This window comes from Pristiophorus japonicus, chromosome 4, assembly GCF_044704955.1.
Source record: "Pristiophorus japonicus isolate sPriJap1 chromosome 4, sPriJap1.hap1, whole genome shotgun sequence".
NCBI lineage: Eukaryota > Metazoa > Chordata > Chondrichthyes > Pristiophoridae > Pristiophorus > Pristiophorus japonicus.
This window is the reverse complement of record NC_091980.1, coordinates 146,610,203-146,616,150: the sequence shown is the minus strand read 5'-3', so window position 1 is coordinate 146,616,150 and position 5,948 is coordinate 146,610,203.

The following is a 5,948-nucleotide window of genomic DNA, read 5'->3' as shown; positions in this document are numbered from 1 at the left end:
CTCGTGAATAGCTGCGAGCCGTCCTGCATCCTCAGGCTGTTATTGGGTGGTTGTGAGTTCACGCACCTTGGCTGATTTAAAACCATGGCTTCTGCGCTTGCCAGCATTTGTTCCTGGTTCTTCCGGCTCGAAGCCCAGGAATTCGGACCCCGATACCAAGGATCTCCGGACAGGTGGCACACATGTCAGGAGGCTGCTATCGTCCTCCTTCCAGCTCCTCAAGCTCAACTGAGCCCTTCTCCCTCCTGGTCTTCCTGACTGGGTGGCGGAGTGGGGCATGGTGGATATGGGTGATCTTGGGGCGGATAGAGGAAGGCCCGCTGTCTTAGGCTGGTGACAATGTTGGGGTGGGAGATGCTGGGGCCACACTCCTCCTTTGTGTGCCAGAAGTGGATGGTGTGCATTGGTTGGTGCTGTCTGACTCACCATTTGCAAGTAGAGGTTAACATTTCATTGTGTGGGTGGGGGAGAGCGTGTTGGTCAAGATGACATGCGAGCCGTGCCATCTCACATTGTGCCATCAAAGAGTTCCATTGCTGAAGGGGCACAACAATAATGGTCGACAAAATGTGCAAGAAATCCCGTTTGACTTAACATTGCATGAGCTCTCATGCCATCAGCGTTACGCACAGTGGATATTAGTATAACCTTACCGTGCTCTAGCATGGGATCTGCATCACCCTTTGTGGTTACACAGCGGTGCCCACCCACCAATGCCAAGGCACACTCCTCCAGCCTGCTCAACTCTTTCAGCTCTGCTGGGCATCCTCATGGGGCACTCGGGCTTGCTGCCTTGGAAGTATTTTTCTTCTGCAAAAAGTAAAGTGCCAGCCTTGACCTCTTTTGCTCATGCCCCACAGACACATCTGGCTCAGAAACTTTTGCAGTTGTATGGGAGGGCTCCAATAAATGGTTACTCACTCTTGCTGACACCAACACATCATTCCAACGTCTCCTACACTGGTCTCCATCCCACACAGCGTTGCCCATTGAGGACATGGCCTCACCAATTTCCCTCCAAATGCGTCTGCATTGGGGTGGTGGAGATTTGCCACGACCATCCTGGGTGAGGTCCTTAGACCTGCGCACCATCTCTGATACAAGCCCCTCCCCCAGAATCTATACAGACAGAGACACACACACACGGACGCATATAGAGAGAGAGAGAGAGAGTCTCCAGTTCTACATCATTAAACCAGAGAGCTCTGGGCTTGGTTTTAACCTTGAAGCTTTTTGTCCACTCATTTTAATTACCTTGATGGATGGCTGCTGATAACTTTGTAACTGGCAGGTGCAAAGGAGTGATCAGCATTTAAGCGCATGTGCAGATGTCCCATCAGCCCCAATCGCGCAACGCTGACATCAGCTGGCAAATTAAACTACAAAACAAATACCCCAAGTCTTGCACATGCACGGTGCACAGCCTCCGAAGTTCTCCGAATCGAGAGGCCTGCTCCCGCCCCACTGCTGCTGCTGCCGCTGCCTGCTCCCGCCTGCCAATGTCCGCCAACTCCTGCTCCCGCCCGCCGACTCCCGCTGTCTGTCGCCGACTCCCGCTGTCTGTCGCCGACTCCCGCTGTCTGTCGCCGACTCCCGCTGTCTGTCGCCGACTCCCGCTGCCTGCCACCGCCCGTCGACACACCCGCGGCGAAACTCGCTCCCAGCTGGCCCCAGCGGCAGCAGGCGGCAAAACGGTAGGATCCATCCGGGGACCACCAAGAAATGGGCCGGCCTTAGATTTCACCAATGTCGCCTAGTTGTCGACTCTCCAGCCAGGGGAAATGACCTCTTCGCATCTACCCTGTCCATTCCCCTCGGATCACCTCTCATTCTTCTAAATTCCAGAGAGTATAGGCACAATCTACTTAATCTCTCCTTGCAAAACAATCCCTCATCTCAGGAATCAATCTAGTGAACCTTCGTTGCATCGCCTCCAAGGCAAGTATATATCTCCTCAGGTAAGGAGACCAAAACTCTGCACAGTACTCCAGGTGTGGTCTCACCAAAGCCCTGTATATTGTAGCAAGGCTTCCTTACTCTTGTACTCCAACCCCCTTGCAATAAAAACGAACCTATGTACAAGAGTAGTTCACTGAAGCAGAACCTACACAGGTCTTGCTGAATAAAACAGCAGAAAAGTCTTTGTTTCTTGCATTACAACAGTGACTACACATTAAATGTGTTTATTTGGCTTTACTGTGTTTTGTGACGTCCTGGGGTTGTGAATGGCACTATATAAATGGAGTGATTATCCGCACGAACATTTTTGTATCCTTCTGCGAATGCGTGCTGTGGACTCTGCCCCTTTTTGTGCATGTCGCGCGACCCAGTCGTACATGCGCAGTATATGAGGAAGTGATTTTGAACCACGTTGCCGAGCTTGGAGCTGCTGCTCCAGCCTGCTACTGGGCCACCTGGGTTATCTATCTACTAGGGTTTATTTATCTACTGGGGTTATCTATCGAAAATTAATGCCTGTACTAAAGGGGCCTCCACGACTTTTGCCTAGATTATCGCTAGGATTATCTGCACAAACATTTTCATGGCCTTCTGAGAGAGAGAGACTGGGGTAGAGAGAAGGAGACTGGTATAGAGAGAGAGAGAGAGAGAGAGGTGCAAAGAGAGAATGACTGACTGGGGTAGAGAGAGACTGCCTGACTGGGGTAGAGAGAGACTGCCTGACTGGGGTAGAGAGAGACTGCCTGACTGGGGTAGAGAGAGACTGCCTGACTGGGGTAGAGAGAGACTGCCTGACTGGGGTAGAGAGAGACTGCCTGACTGGGGTAGAGAGAGACTGCCTGACTGGGGTAGAGAGAGACTGCCTGACTGGGGTAGAGGGAGACTGCCTGACTGGGGTAGAGAGAGACTGCCTGACTGGGGTAGAGAGAGACTGCCTGACTGGGGTAGAGGGAGACTGCCTGACTGGGGTAGAGGGAGACTGACTGACTGGGGTAGAGGGAGACTGACTGACTGGGGTAGAGGGAGACTGACTGACTGGGGTAGAGGGAGACTGACTGACTGGGGTAGAGGGAGACTGACTGACTGGGGTAGAGGGAGACTGACTGACTGGGGTAGAGGGAGACTGACTGACTGGGGTAGAGGGAGACTGACTGACTGGGGTAGAGGGAGACTGACTGACTGGGGTAGAGGGAGACTGACTGACTGGGGTAGAGGGAGACTGACTGACTGGGGTAGAGGGAGACTGACTGACTGGGGTAGAGGGAGACTGACTGACTGGGGTAGAGGGAGACTGACTGACTGGGGTAGAGGGAGACTGACTGACTGGGGTAGAGGGAGACTGACTGACTGGGGTAGAGGGAGACTGACTGACTGGGGTAGAGGGAGACTGACTGACTGGGGTAGAGGGAGACTGACTGACTGAGGTAGAGGGAGACTGACTGACTGGGGTAGAGGGAGAGGGCGAGACTGGGGTAGAGGGCGAGGGCGGGACCGACTGGGGTAGAGGGCGAGGGCGGGACCGACTGGGGTAGAGGGCGAGGGCGGGACCGACTGGGGTAGAGGGCGAGGGCGGGACCGACTGGGGTAGAGGGCGAGGGCGGGACCGACTGGGGTAGAGGGCGAGGGCGGGACCGACTGGGGTAGAGGGCGAGGGCGGGACCGACTGGGGTAGAGGGCGAGGGCGGGACCGACTGGGGTAGAGGGCGAGGGCGGGACCGACTGGGGTAGAGGGCGAGGGCGGGACCGACTGGGGTAGAGGGCGAGGGCGGGACCGACTGGGGTAGAGGGCGAGGGCGGGACCGACTGGGGTAGAGGGCGAGGGCGGGACCGACTGGGGTAGAGGGCGAGGGCGGGACCGACTGGGGTAGAGGGCGAGGGCGGGACCGACTGGGGTAGAGGGCGAGGGCGGGACCGACTGGGGTAGAGGGCGAGGGCGGGACCGACTGGGGTAGAGGGCGAGGGCGGGACCGACTGGGGTAGAGGGCGAGGGCGGGACCGACTGGGGTAGAGGGCGAGGGCGGGACCGACTGGGGTAGAGGGCGAGGGCGGGACCGACTGGGGTAGAGGGCGAGGGCGGGACCGACTGGGGTAGAGGGCGAGGGCGGGACCGACTGGGGTAGAGGGCGAGGGCGGGACCGACTGGGGTAGAGGGCGAGGGCGGGACCGACTGGGGTAGAGGGCGAGGGCGGGACCGACTGGGGTAGAGGGCGAGGGCGGGACCGACTGGGGTAGAGGGCGAGGGCGGGACCGACTGGGGTAGAGGGCGAGGGCGGGACCGACTGGGGTAGAGGGCGAGGGCGGGACCGACTGGGGTAGAGGGCGAGGGCGGGACCGACTGGGGTAGAGGGCGAGGGCGGGACCGACTGGGGTAGAGGGCGAGGGCGGGACCGACTGGGGTAGAGGGCGAGGGCGGGACCGACTGGGGTAGAGGGCGAGGGCGGGACCGACTGGGGTAGAGGGCGAGGGCGGGACCGACTGGGGTAGAGGGCGAGGGCGGGACCGACTGGGGTAGAGGGCGAGGGCGGGACCGACTGGGGTAGAGGGCGAGGGCGGGACCGACTGGGGTAGAGGGCGAGGGCGGGACCGACTGGGGTAGAGGGCGAGGGCGGGACCGACTGGGGTAGAGGGCGAGGGCGGGACCGACTGGGGTAGAGGGCGAGGGCGGGACCGACTGGGGTAGAGGGCGAGGGCGGGACCGACTGGGGTAGAGGGCGAGGGCGGGACCGACTGGGGTAGAGGGCGAGGGCGGTACCGACTGGGGTAGAGGGCGAGGGCGGGACCGACTGGGGTAGAGGGCGAGGGCGGGACCGACTGGGGTAGAGGGAGACTGCCTGACTGGGGTAGAGGGAGACTGCCTGACTGGGGTAGAGGGAGACTGCCTGACTGGGGTAGAGGGAGACTGCCTGACTGGGGTAGAGGGAGACTGCCTGACTGGGGTAGAGGGAGACTGCCTGACTGGGGTAGAGGGAGACTGCCTGACTGGGGTAGAGGGAGACTGCCTGACTGGGGTAGAGGGAGACTGCCTGACTGGGGTAGAGGGAGACTGCCTGACTGGGGTAGAGGGAGACTGCCTGACTGGGGTAGAGGGAGACTGCCTGACTGGGGTAGAGGGAGACTGCCTGACTGGGGTAGAGGGAGACTGCCTGACTGGGGTAGAGGGAGACTGACTGACTGGGGTAGAGGGAGACTGACTGACTGGGGTAGAGGGAGACTGACTGACTGGGGTAGAGGGAGACTGACTGACTGGGGTAGAGGGAGACTGACTGACTGGGGTAGAGGGAGACTGACTGACTGGGGTAGAGGGAGACTGACTGACTGGGGTAGAGGGAGAGGGAGAGGGCGGGACTGGGGTAGAGGGAGAGGGCGGGACTGGGGTAGAGGGCGAGGGCGGGACCGACTGGGGTAGAGGGCGAGGGCGGGACCGACTGGGGTAGAGGGCGAGGGCGGGACCGACTGGGGTAGAGGGCGAGGGCGGGACCGACTGGGGTAGAGGGCGAGGGCGGGACCGACTGGGGTAGAGGGCGAGGGCGGGACCGACTGGGGTAGAGGGCGAGGGCGGGACCGACTGGGGTAGAGGGCGAGGGCGGGACCGACTGGGGTAGAGGGCGAGGGCGGGACCGACTGGGGTAGAGGGCGAGGGCGGGGCCGACTGGGGTAGAGGGCGAGGGCGGGGCCGACTGGGGTAGAGGGCGAGGGCGGGGCCGACTGGGGTAGAGGGCGAGGGCGGGACCGACTGGGGTAGAGGGCGAGGGCGGGACCGACTGGGGTAGAGGGCGAGGGCGGGACCGACTGGGGTAGAGGGCGAGGGCGGGACCGACTGGGGTAGAGGGCGAGGGCGGGACCGACTGGGGTAGAGGGCGAGGGCGGGACCGACTGGGGTAGAGGGCGAGGGCGGGACCGACTGGGGTAGAGGGCGAGGGCGGGACCGACTGGGGTAGAGGGCGAGGGCGGTACCGACTGGGGTAGAGGGCGAGGGCGGGACCGACTGG